Source organism: Eschrichtius robustus, chromosome 19 (genome assembly GCF_028021215.1).
Source record: "Eschrichtius robustus isolate mEscRob2 chromosome 19, mEscRob2.pri, whole genome shotgun sequence".
In the NCBI taxonomy this organism is placed as follows: Eukaryota; Metazoa; Chordata; class Mammalia; order Artiodactyla; family Eschrichtiidae; genus Eschrichtius; species Eschrichtius robustus.
The window spans coordinates 2,128,423-2,141,557 of NC_090842.1; the positions used below are offsets into that span (position 1 = coordinate 2,128,423).

Sequence of the window (13,135 nt, forward strand, 5' to 3'; positions counted from 1 at the left end):
GTGGGAAAGGGGCCCAGCGGGAGCGCTCCTCACCACCGGCTCTCACTCTCGCTGAATTCCCCTGCTTGACTTCTTTCCCCAACTCGCATGAGCACTTGCAGTCTCGAGTCACACACTACGGTCTGAGGGGCAGGTCCAGCCAGCGGTTAGTTTTTGTAGATAAGTTTTATTGGAAAACAGCCACGTCTATTCTGGCTTCTCCAAGGGCAGAGTTGAGTGGTTGGGACAGACCCCCAAAGCCAAAAATGTCTACTCATATAGCCCTTGACACAAAGTTTGTTGACTTCTGCCCTACAGCCGAGCGTTTAACCACATCAGTGGCATCTCCAGACTCTAGAAACGGCCTGGAGACTGAGACAGGGGAAAAAGAAACAGGAACTTTTGTTGAAGAGCAGTGATCGTGGCCTCCTGAGAGGTGCTCCAGGATGGGCTGGCTCTGCCTGCTCCCCCTCCTGTTGGCCGGAAAGAGTGATTTCTGCTTCAGATTATAGTGGATCCACAGAAATCCCAAAGAGGCAAAGCAGGCTTCCTGAGCTCTTGAATGATCCCTGGAGAACTCGTGAAGCAAGATGAATTGAGTGTTTTTTGTTTGTTTTGGCTGCACTGGGTATTCGTTGCTGCGCGCGGGCTTTCTCTAGTTGCGGCGAGCAGGGGCTACTCATCATTGCGGTGCGCGGGCTTCTCATTGTGGTGGCTTCTCTCGTCGTGGAGCATGGGCTCTAGGTGCGTGCGCTTCAGTAGTTGTGGCATGCAGGCTCAGTTGTTGTGGCTCGCGGGCTCTAGCACGCAGGCTCAGTAGTTGTGGCGCACGGGCTTAGTTGCTCCGCGGCATGTGGGATCTTCCCGGACCAGGGCTCGAACCCGTGTCCCCTGCATTGGCAGGCAGATTCTTACCAGGGAAGCCCTGAGTGTTTTATTAACAGCTACGCACAGAGGGAACCCCAGGCAGTACACGTTTGTTTTCATCTTACTGCACCCCTTCAGCTTTCTTTCTCCCAACACAGTAGGACTGCATTTTATACAAATCTGAATTATGCAAATTTGTTATACAAATGTAAAATAATGTAATAAATATTAAACCGTCACTTCACAAAAATCGTGAAATTAGTTGAATCCTGCAAATCTTAAAAATCCACAAAATGTTTAATTTCAAAACTAGAAAGCCAGTTAACTGCAAACTATGTTTGCCCACTGACAGCTGCAGCAATTCTTCACTGGTAAACAGGATGCCCAGCATTCTTTGTCAGATTCAGTCAAAATCATGGGTGGAGTGAATGACTTGGCGTCTCCAGGGAAGCTCCCAGCATAAAAGGCAGCTTAACGCAGCACTCTGCTCCTGAGGCCCACCCCTGGCTCCAGCCCACCAGTTCACAGGACAGGTCCCGTCCTGCCATCCACCTGCCAACGCAAGTGCAGGGCCACTCTTCGTGGTGACAGCTGGAACCGCAGCCTGAGTCATCCCGCCCCCCGACCCAGGAAGATCAAGGTGCCCGGGGGCTCTCACCACACTCAAGGGACACACAGTTCACACGAACAAGGAAATGCCAGCAGCACACGCACCAAGTTTTCACTGCCAGCTTTATCCAAACCCATTGCTACTTTAGAAAGGTTTAACTTTGCTTCAAGTCATTTGATGACTTTCCACCTTGAAGAAAAAGGAAAAATCACTAGAGACCAGAAGCAGCATTCTTTGCAGCACAGAACGTAAATCTTTATTACAAAAGGTTTGTCAGTACAGGGCTCTGCCCAAAGCCGCTCAGCGCAGTCCCGGCTTCCTGACACCACTCCGCCCGCCCCATCCCTACCTGGGCCCTCCCTGCCAACTCACTTTCTCCTTCAGAGCATTACCTGGGCTCATTTACTCTAAATGCTAACACAGAAGGACTTAGGGCAAGGAAAGGGTAGTCAGCTTCCACAGACACTCCATCCCACCTATCTACCTTTTCAGTGATGTAATAAAACTTATTCTCATCTCTTCACCTTCCCTGGACTTTTCTGGTGGATTTTATTCTTCCATCACTTGTGCATTGTCAGCAATCCGACCTTATGGGTCACCAGTCATCACCACCACCATCCCCCTTCCCCAGCATGAGGGTCCTTATAAAGACAAAGCAAATCTTACTGTCCACCCCACCACAGAGGCAGATGATCCAAAACATTTAATCAAATCGGACAGTTCTTGGCTATGGGTCGATGTGAAAGATGCAGAGAATTTAATTCAAAATAGGAATCAATTTCACGTGACTTCCACAACGCTTCGGGTGTACTCTCTGCTAGTGGCTTAGGAAGTTAAGGTTTCCATCACGTTTTAATTCAAGAATACCCACAGGTTTCAAGCAACGGCAGGCTCTGGGTGGTCATCCCAAGCTCAGCTTCCTCTTAGACTTAGTCTGCAGCATTACGATGAGGGCGTGCACTGGGGGGGTGGCAAGGGGTCAAGAGCGATCCCCCTGCTCCCTGCCCTCTAGAACTGAAGACAGCCCCCTCTCTTCCCAGGAGGCAGCCCGGGCACAGCCCTGGATAGTGGACAGACAGAGTCAAAGGCAAGGCGGATGGCATAAAATGAGATCATTAGCTAAAGCTCTAGTTTTTAACTGGTTTCACAACCTACACAAAAGTGAGAAACCTAAGGGTTAAGTATTTTTAAAACTACTCAGAAAGGCAGGGATGATGCTAGGATTCTAAATCTTCTGTGAGGAGTTAAATGAGCTCCAGGTACTATCCTGGAACAACAAAACAAGTGTAACTTTTTAAGAGCAAATTTCAACCATGTGATGCCGCCCCCCACCGCCCCCCCCCCAGCGGCTCTCAAATTTGCCAAAAATGAACATTTCAGAATGGTTCAGGGCAATTCCAGTGAACAATTCATTATGCGATTGTTTTTATGACCATCATATATGTGAAGTCAGGGAACACAATAACGACCTTTATTTCCCTCTCGTAAAGGGAGGACTTTTTACAGCTTTTTCTAAGACATTCTCCTTGAGAACTTTAATACATATTTTCCCCCAGAAGTCTTTTCTTCAAAGTGAGAAAATGCTTACTTTTTCCAGGTTTAAATAGCTAAAGTGGTAAAGTTACATGGACATTTTAAAGTCAGTCTGGCATTGTCATGTAATATGTATACTTAACTGCACAGCTAAAGTTTCCAGAATTTACAGCGTAGATGAAGGTCATAAGGAAAAACTAAGGCTAGTAAGCTGTAAGTGGTGTTATCAATAAGCCATTTATGCAAACTCACCTAGACCCTGTGCCAGGGATACCCATTTACCAATCCACCAAACAAGGCTTGTGGTTCTTTATCTCTTTTCTCCTTGTCAACCATCTAGCACAGGAAGTATCTCTTCAGCAAAGTGCATATGCTACACCTGGCAGTCCTTTAAAGTGCAAATTCTGAATCTTCCCCTATCTTTCAACACCTGGGGTACTTCTGAGGCGCACTAGTCAAGATTTTGGAACATGTGCCTCAACTTGGGTTTCGTCATGGTTAGACTTTGGGTATGCATTTCTGTCTCAGTGCATATCAAGAAACATGATATCATTATGTCTTATTACTGGTGATGCTGAGATGCTATCTGCCAGGTTTTTCCACTGTGAAGTTACTATTTTTCCTTTGTAATTTATAAACATCTTGGGAGAGATACTTTGGGGCTGTGTAAATATCACAGATTGGAAGAGACTTAAGGAGACATGACAACTAAATGCAGAGAGGGATCCTGGATTAGCTCCTGAAACAGAAAAAAGACATTAGTGGAAAACCGATGAAGTTCAGCAAGGTCTGCAGTTCAATTAACAGTACTGTGACGATGTTAATTTTCTGATTTTTATAAGAATATTTGATAATCTAAGACGTCAGCATTAAAGGAAGTGGGTGACGGGCAGAGGGAAGCTCTCTAAACTATTTTTGCAATTTTTCTTTAAGTCTAAAGTGCCTTCAAAAGGAAAAGTTTACTGGAACCTCCCTGGTGGCACAGTGGTTAAGAATCCACCTGCCAAAGCAGGGGACACAGGTTCGATCCCTGGTCCGGGAAAATCCCACATGCCACGGAGCAACTAAGCCCATGCACCACAACCACTGAGCCTGTGCACCACAACTACTGAGCCTGTGCGTCGCAACTACTGAGCCCGTGCACCACAACTACTGAGCCCGTGCGCCTAGAGCCCGTGATCCGCCAAAAGAGAAGCCACCGCAATGAGAAGCCCACGCACTGCAACGAAGAGCAGCCCCCACTCGCCGCAACTAGAGAAAGCCCGCGCACAGCAACGAAGACCCAAAGCAGCCAAAAATAAACAAATAAAAAATAAATAAATTTTTTTAAAAAGGAAAAGTTTACAAAGCTCCAGATTCAGATTCCGTATGTTGGACAGGGCGTGAGAGTCTGCTTTTCTCTCAAAAGCCCAGTGATGGGGACGCTTGTGGTCCTTGCTGTGGACCACTCCACTAGCAAGGCCCTGGAAAACACAACTGATGTATTTCACTACTCACAACTTTCAAAGGACAATCAAGTAAAATGCATGAAGATTACACTTTGAGCACTGTAATCACTGCTTACCTAGAGGTGATCCTTAAACTTTGGCCCAGTGACACAGAGAGCAGCTCACTGCAGAGTCTAAAATCACACTCTTTGCTCTAACACTGTCTGTGCCTGGCCTTCCCCAGACGAGCCTGGCACCCTGCAAGGCTGCGGAGCCAGAACGGCCAGCAGGAACGCACACCACCCGCCCACAACTGCAACGCGGAGGCGGCCATGGGGGCCGTGATCTGGCCATCCATCCCACTGCTGGTGGGCAACCATCACCAAGGCCACTGGGAGGCAGGAGAGCAGAGCAATGAGAACAGACTCTGGACTACTTACTCACAGAAAGCGACTGGCCCCACAGGTGAGCTCTGCTCATCCCATTAAAATGACTTTTAATATGCTATAATAAACCCACAAGAAAGAATATAAGACAATAGGCAAGAGATTTTGCAAATTTCTGGCAGACCAAGAGGATTTAATGGGGGGAAAAGGAAATAGCAACCTGGAGCACACAGGAGTGGATACAACCAAAGGAGGGCTCTAAGCCTGTGGAAGGCGAGGACCCCATACCCCGGCTCCTCAGTCGAGGGCGAGGGCTGTGGCCGCCCACATAAGTCAGATCCCTATACAGAAGAGCTGCACTACGGCCCTCCCTACACCAAGTGGAGCAGCCCCAAATCAAAGGGGTCTTCCTTACGCTGAAAGGCCCAGAGAAAATCTGCCTTCTGGCATTTGAGGTCCCAGCACAATAAAAAGTTCCCAAACACCCGAAGGGAAACCCGCACATTTGCAAAATCAGCCCCACAGGGGACTTCCCTGGCGTTCCAGTGGTTAGGACCCCAGGCTTTTACTACAGTGGGTCCAGGGTTCAGTTCCTGGTTGGGGAACTAAGATCCCTCAGGCCGTGCGAATGTGGCCAAAAAAAAAAAAAAAAAAATCAGCCCCACAGACTCAGATTTCTCTGCCTGCTTCCTCTTGCCTTAGACAACAATTACCAATATTTGAAGAGTACTTGCCATACAAAGTAAGAAGCCAATCTTTTTAAAAAGAAGAAAACAACAAGTGGCACTAGAGGAAACAAGAAATCAGAGAACAAGGGAAGTGAAAAAATCCTTAATAGTATCCTCAAAGTCAAGGGGATAATGCATTCATCAGACAATACGTTATGACGAAAAAAAGAACAAGTAAGCCCTTAGAACTTAAAACGTTGTAGAAATAAAAAATTTTAAATAGGACTGGAAGATAAATGGAAGCCCTATCCCAGAAACAAGAATAAAACGACACAGGAAGAGGATAAAGACAGGAGATTCAGAGAGTTAATCCAAGATGTCCATCATCAAACTAACAGGAACTCCTAAAACAGAAGAGTAAAAGCAGACCAGAAGAAATTCTCAAATGACACAAGAGAATTTCAAATTCCAGAGCTGAAGGACACGTCCCCAAAGTCAAATAGCATTCATGGTGGGACTCGACATTGTTTTGGCATTCTAGAAATGGCTGAACACCACAGAGGATCCTCACGAGTTACCCAAAAGGAGTAAGGCTCCTTGGCAGAAAGTTTTCATTGAAATAAAGAAAGCCAAGATTAAAACATGAGACCTGAACAAACTCAGATGTAGAGTAAAAGAAAACATCAGGATGATACCTGGGCTGGTCTGAAGAGTCATCAGTCCAGATGAGAAAAAGGACAGAGGGCTGGGGAAGGGGAAGGTCGGAGAGATCCAACACCATCCTTGAGAATTTAAAACGAGGTAAAGAATCAACGGGAACAGAAAGTGCAAAGAAAAAGAAAGGCCATCACAAACAATAGGAAAAAAAAAAAAAAAGCTGTATAGAGGGGAAATGGATTAGCTGGCTGTGAAGCAATATTTGCTCAGCAGGGATAGAAGAGGTGAGATAAGATATGAAAAGCTAACTCATCCTATCATACCAGCAAGTCAAGAATGTATAAAACCAATACAATGCCAACTTATTATTTAGAGCCACGGAGAACTTCCTCAAGAAACAACAAAAAGATATCAAAGAATTTGAGGAGTGGAACTGAGAAGTGGGGCAGGGGGCTGTTGCTTCTCACCTTAAGTTTCCCACTGACGTTTTACTGGGTACGATTCTTTATTAAAATATCAAGTATGTGTGCAGCTTTTTAAGAACACGGACTTCAGACAGATCGCGTTCAAACCTGGCTGTGTGCTCCGGGCAAGCCCCTTACCCTCCGTGAGCCTCGGTCACCTCCCTGTCCACCTGACTGGACCGCCGTGATGAGAAACGCTGCAAACGCTCGGCAGGCCCGGCCGCAGCACAGGACCCACACATGGCAGCCGTTTGCTAAAAATCAACGCCAGTGGTGACAGAATCCCACGTCCCACAAACACACACTTATTTTAATTGCCGGACAAAGGAGAACTGGAGCTGAATCCACGGAGTTAAGGTTACGGGCGGTTCAGGCGTTCCGAGCACCGAGTAGTGGTCCCCACGGCCGTCCCCCTCACTCGGGCCCGCCCCGCGTGAACCTGCCGCCTCCCGCACTTCCGCTCCGCAGCCGCTGTCCCCGCGCCCGCAGCCTCCGGCTTCCCGGGGCCTCTCGGCCCGGAGGGGCTGCACGGCAGCAGCAGCAGCAGCAGCGCGACCCCGCCCCGCCCGCCCCGCGGCCGGACGCCGCTTGTGAGGGGCAGGTCCCGGAGGGGAGGCCCGCGCCGGCGGGGCGGGGGGAGGGGCGGCCGGAGCCGGGCGCTGAGGTGCGTCTGGCCGGCGGCTGACAGGGCTGACGCGGGGGCGCCCAGGGCGGCGGGCCGTCGGGGCCGGTCCCCGCGTCGGGGGGGCGGGGGCGGCGGCGCGGGCGCGGCGGCCGGAGGAGGGCGCAGGGAGGAGGGAGGAGGGGAGATCTCGCTCTCGCTCTCGCTCTCGCCCCGCGGGAAGGGGGAGGTGGAGACGCGACCGGCTGCGGGAGCTGCAATTACCGTGTGGGCTGCGGAATTCTCGTGGTGTTTGTCGAGGAGATGCGATAATGGCGTCCGTCCTCGCGAGAGAAGCCGCCGCTCTGCGCAGGCGCTGCGAATCCCTCCCCGCGGCCCTCCGCCTTGCACCGTCTGCGCAGGCTCCCTGGGCGGGCGCGCCGGCCGAGGGGCGGGGCACAGGGGAGGGGCCTGCCGCTCGGGGCCGCCCGCGCGCCCTTCGCTGGCGCTGGTGACCGCCGGGCATGCGCACGCGTCCTGCTCCCGCGCCACAGTTTAGGCCCCTAGGCTTCTTTCTTCCCGCGTCGCGCGCTCGGGCTCCTCGCTAGCCCCTGAGAAGTCGCATCGCTGGACCGTTGGAGGAATTTGCATTTTCTTTGAGGCCTGATGAATACGAATTAGCTCCCCGACGACTACATATCCCGGAGGGCCCTGCGCGAGCTTCGAGCAGTGCATTCTGGGACTCGTGGTTCCTGCGTCTGCACCAAGCCTGCCGGTACTTGTGGTCCCTCCGCCCTCCGGTCGCCCGACTGCGCCCTTGCATGGAATGGTGGGACTTGTAGTTCAGATGCCGCGGTCGGCTGCTCCCGGCGAGGCTCCAGCTACTGCTCTGGCCGTGTTCCCCCGAGTAACAGCGGGTGCTCAGGGGTCCCTAGGGCCGTCACAGGCTCGAGGGCACAGTCCTGGAAAAATATATATTAATTACACGTGATGTATATTTTATATGTAATTGATGTTAGTTATGTATCGTGTATAATATAGGGACTATTATATATGAAAAACATAGTATGAATTTGGCTGTATTTATAGAGCATAAAAGTGCGTTTGTGGGTACTCGTAGGAAAAAAATTCCCAAACTATAGCCAGTTCCCAGAAATGTTATTCCTGCTTACTGGTATTGCTGGGATTACCACTGCTTTTTCATTTTTCTTCTTTATACCCGCCTCTCTTTTCTGAGTTGTTTACAGCGAGCTAAAATTCATTTGATCCTCCAAACACGAAACGGTGGAGCTATTTTCATTAGGAAAGGAAAACGCTGTACCGTTAGTTTCCTGCCCACTTCCCCACTTCTCTTTCGCCAATAATAACACCGTACTCAGGGCAGTAACCAGCTGTGCGGCCTTGGGCAACCTTGTTGCGTTAGGGGCTCTTCAAGAAATAGCCCTCGGGGGTCTCCTGAGACTGGTCACTGGATTCCTCTGCAGGAAAAGTGCCCTAAAGAAATTCCAAAGAACCACAAAAGGTCAGCGCTGGGAAGATCCTGATAATGAAATGAGATCTGTCCTGTTCAGAGGTGAGGAGGAGTTCAAAGAGATTGGAAACATTGCTCAGCAAGGTTACATAGCTGGGAAGAGATGAAAGCGGGGTCTGGAAGCCAAAGCACCTGGGTCTGGAGTCCAGAGTCCGTTTGCAGTGGGAAAAGGGTTTCTGAAGCCAGCCACAAAAGTCCCGGGAGAGCCGTGCTTTCTAGCCCCACCTCTGTCTCAGTTACAACCAGTCTGAACACATAACTCTAAAATTCTTGACAAGGGTTCATGAATATCTGACTAGAAAGCAGATGAACGTAGGGTGATATTTTTCATACTATTTCAGAATATCACCAAGTCCTCATCTGCAGCTCCCTTCCAGGCATGGGTTTGCCTGCTCCTTCCTTTCCAGGCCACTGCTAAGTCATCCGAAGTCATTTTTAAGCTGATCAAAATGACAGTTGTGCTTAGGCTGGAGTGCTTGACTTCTCTTTTCTGTTTTTGATGTTTCAGGTTTATTTACTTTTCACTTTGCTGCCCAGGAAGCTCAAATAGACGGAGGTGTGCAGTATTGACAGCTGATTAACCATGGTTTAAAAAAAAATTAAATAGCTAGAAATTAGCGAAGACAACTGCCTACCAGTGAAAGTTGACTTCCCTACCACAGGGGACTCTTCTCCTTGCCATCAGTCCTTACAAGAATCCAATCCAGGGAATTCCCCGGTGGTCCAGTGGTTAGGACTCCACACTTTTCACTGCTGAGGGCCAGGGTTCAATCCCTGGTCGGGGAACTAAGATCCCATGAGCCACACAGCGCAGCCAAAAATATATATATATAAAGAATCCAATCCAAGTTCCTGGAGTTAACTAGGCTGAAGTCACATCACTGGGGGCTTTATGGAAAGAGAGGGAGGTGCACCCTGGCCTGGATGGCACCAGACATGGGGAACCACGTGGATGTGCGTGCTCCAGGCGTTTGCAAAGATCTCCAAGGCCCCTTCTTCAAAACCGTGCAGAGCCCACTTCAGGCACACCCTGGAATCCTTAGAAGGTCCTGTTCCTGAAGATGCACCAGCATGGAGAACAGTGAGTTATTTGTGAAGCCCTCAGTTGCCCAGGAAAAGCCTAGAAAACAGTATAACTCCATAGACCAGGGCTGTGAGAGCAGGCCTGACGTGGGCTTGGAGTCCAAGCTCCCTGTGGCAAGTTGGCCGTCTCCTCTGGGAACTGGCGTTTCAGACTCAGAGCTCATGAGGATATTGGGAGGATTCGATGAAGCAGAGTTTGTAAAGGATTTAGCGGAGGGTCTAACTCAGGAAATGATCATATTACCGTGTGTTGAATTACCTTGCCTTGGCCAGGCACATCTTATAATCCCTTTTCATTGTGAAGAACATGAATTTCAGAGAGGTTAAGCAATGCACCCAGGGTCACACAGCCATGGCAGTGCTAGAGCTTTGAGGAGGAAGGTTGTGAGCTATGGTGGGAAAGGTACTTAGGATGTGGGATATGCGGGTCCTTGTTGGCCAGGGGACAAGTTTTCTTTCCATCCTAAAATAACGGGAAGCTTTTACAAGGTGTGGGGCAAGGGTGGATATGATGAGATTTGCATTTTCAAAACTCACTCTGGCGGGAGTGTTGGAAAATGAGTTGGGGATGGGGAGGAGGGGTCCTGAGTGGACTTGGGGAGAGCAGTTGAGGCTGTGGTAGGGGTTCAGGCAAGAGACGGTGGAGACCTGAACTAGGGTGGTCACAGTGGAGACGGAGAGGCGGGGGGACCAAATCAGGAGATTCCAAGGGGTGACGTCAACGGGACAGGAGCACGAATCCGATCCTGGGACAGGGGTGAGGGAGGGGGGCCTCCGGATGCCTCCCGGGCCTGCAGATGTGAGACTGGGTGGACGGATATGCTGTTCCCTGAGCCTGCACTGAACAGTGCCTCTTTGTGCCTGGTCCCCCCAGGGGACCTCTCATGTAGCTCCTCCCCCATCCCAGACACCTGGAAGAGACCTGGTTTGGGGGTGAACCGGAGTCCTGGGGACAGAGCTCAGAGGATGATTCAGGGGGAGTGGGAAGGTGCAGGAGCCAGCACCCCCTGTAGCCCCACCACTGCTGGCGGGGATTCCACCCAGGCCAGGACAGACCACTGCCACGCGTTCTGGGCCACCGAGAATTTTAAGGAAGTGCCATCAGTAAAAATTCACCTAGTGTAGAATTAACCATTAACCATTTTAAGGTGCACAATTCAGTGGCACCAGGTGCATTCACGATGTTGTGCAACCAGCACTACCTCGTTCCCAAACGTTTTCATCACCCTTTACCCGTCATTGCCCTTCCTTCCTCCCCCCTCCCCCCAGCTCCTGGCAACTGTCTGTCTGCGTATGTGCCTGTTCTGAACATTTCATTTCGCATCCGTGGCATCACACGATATGTGGCCTTTTGTGACTGGCTTCCTCCCCTTAATGTGATGTGTTTTCAAGGTTTATCCATGTTGTAGCGTGTGTCAGCATTTTGCTCCTTTTTTTTTTTTAATTACTAAATTTTATTTTTTAGACAAGTTTTCAGTTCACAGCAAAATTGAGCAAAAAAGTATAGATTTCCCACATACCCTCTGGCACCTCCCCAGCTTACCCCACATCAACATCACCTCTCGACCCAGAGTGGTGCATTTGTTACAACCGATGACCCTGCACTGACACGCCACCATCACCCCGGTCCAAAGTCTACATTAGGACTCACTCTTGGTGTTGAACATTCTGTGGGTTTGGACAAATGTGTAATGATGTGTATGTACCTTTATAGTCTCCTGCAGAGTAGTTTCACTGCCCTAAAAATCCTGCGCTCCACCTGGCCACCCCTCCCTCCCCCCAACCCCTGGCCACCACTGATCTTTTCACTGCCTCCATAGTTTTGCCTTTTCCAGAATGTCACAGACTTGGAATCCTACAGTCTGTAGCCTTTTCAGATTGGCTTCTGTCACTTAGCCATATGCATTTAAGATTCCTCCGTGTCTTTTCATGGCTCAACGGATCATTTCTTTTAAACACTGAATAATATTCCACTGCCTGGATGTTTATTTCACAGTTTATTCATCCCTTCACCTACTGAAGGACGTCTTGGTTGCTTCCAAGTTTCAGCAGTTATGAATAAAGCTGCTGTAAACACCCATGTGCAGGTTTGTATGTGGACATAAGTTTTCAGCCCCTTTGAGTAAATACCAAGGGGCCCAATTGCTAGCTCATATAAGAGGATGGTTAGTTTTGTAAGAAACTGCCCAACCGTCTTCCAACGTGGCTGCACCACTTTGCATTCTGACCAGCAATGAATGAGAGTTCCTGTTTCCTCACGCCCTCGCCAGCGTTCGGTGTCGTCAGTTTCTGGATTTGGGCCATTCTAATAGGTGTGTAGTGGTATCGCATTGTTGTCTCATCGTTCCCTGATGACACAGGAAGTGGATCATCTTTGCAGACGCTTGTTTGCCGTCTGTCTGTCTTCTTTGGTGAGGGGTCTGTTCAGGTCTTTGGCCCGTTTTTAAGTCATGTTGTTTGTTTTCTTAGTGTTGAGTTTAAGGGTTCTTTGTATATTTTGGATAACAGTTCTTTATCCGGTGCGTCTTTTGCAAATATTTTCTCCTTCTATGACTTGTCTTCTCCTTTTCTTGACAGTGTTTTTCACAGAGTAAAAGTTTTAAATTTTATTGAAGTCCTGTTTATCAATTATTTCTTTCATGGATCATGTCTTTGATGTTGTATCTAAAAAGTCATTGGCAAGCCAAAGGTCATCTAGGTTTTCTCCTATGTTGTCTTCTAGGAATTTTACAGTTTTGAATTTGCATTTAGGTCTGTGGTCCATTTTGAGTTAATTTTTTTTTTTTAAAGCTACTGTTACCTACTTTATTTATTTATTTATTTATTTATTTATGGCTGTGTTGGGTCTTCGTTTCTGTGCGAGGGCCCTCTCTAGTTGTGGCAAGCGGGGGCCACTCTTCATCGCGGTGCGTGGGCCTCTCACTATCGTGGCCTCTCTTGTTGCGGAGCACAGGCTCCAGACGCGCAGGCTCAGTATTTGTGGCTCATGGGCCTAGTTGCTCCGCGGCATGTGGGATCTTCCCAGACCAGGGCTTGAACCCTTGTCCCCTGCATTAGCAGGCAGATTCGCAACCACTGCGCCACCAGGGAAGCCCCTTGAGTTAATTTTTATGACAGGTATAAGGTCTGTGTCTAGACTGCCATTTTTTTTCATGTAGACATCCAGTTGTTCCATCACCATTTGAGCACTGCCTCTGCCACTTCCTAGCAAGGGGACTTAGTCATGTCACTGCTCTCAGCTTTGGTTATGTCATCTGTAAGATGGAAACTAAGGTAGGACCCTTTGGAATACAGAAAAAAAAATTAAATGAACTTAATAAAAGGAACTT

General features: G+C 49.1%; 1 protein-coding gene across 7 annotated transcripts in view; it reads right to left on the bottom strand.

Annotated features, from left to right (window-relative positions):
- Positions 1-7,551, bottom strand: part of BANP (BTG3 associated nuclear protein) — a 103,465-nt gene extending 95,914 nt beyond the window's left edge. For 4 of the 7 annotated variants that reach the window (XM_068528825.1, XM_068528824.1, XM_068528823.1 and 1 more), the window contains exon 1: positions 7,478-7,551. The gene's annotated coding sequence lies outside the window, so the exon portion shown is untranslated. The other 3 variants (XM_068528821.1, XM_068528820.1, XM_068528822.1) reach the window with 3 other exon arrangements.
- Positions 7,552-13,135: the final 5,584 nt, after the last annotated feature.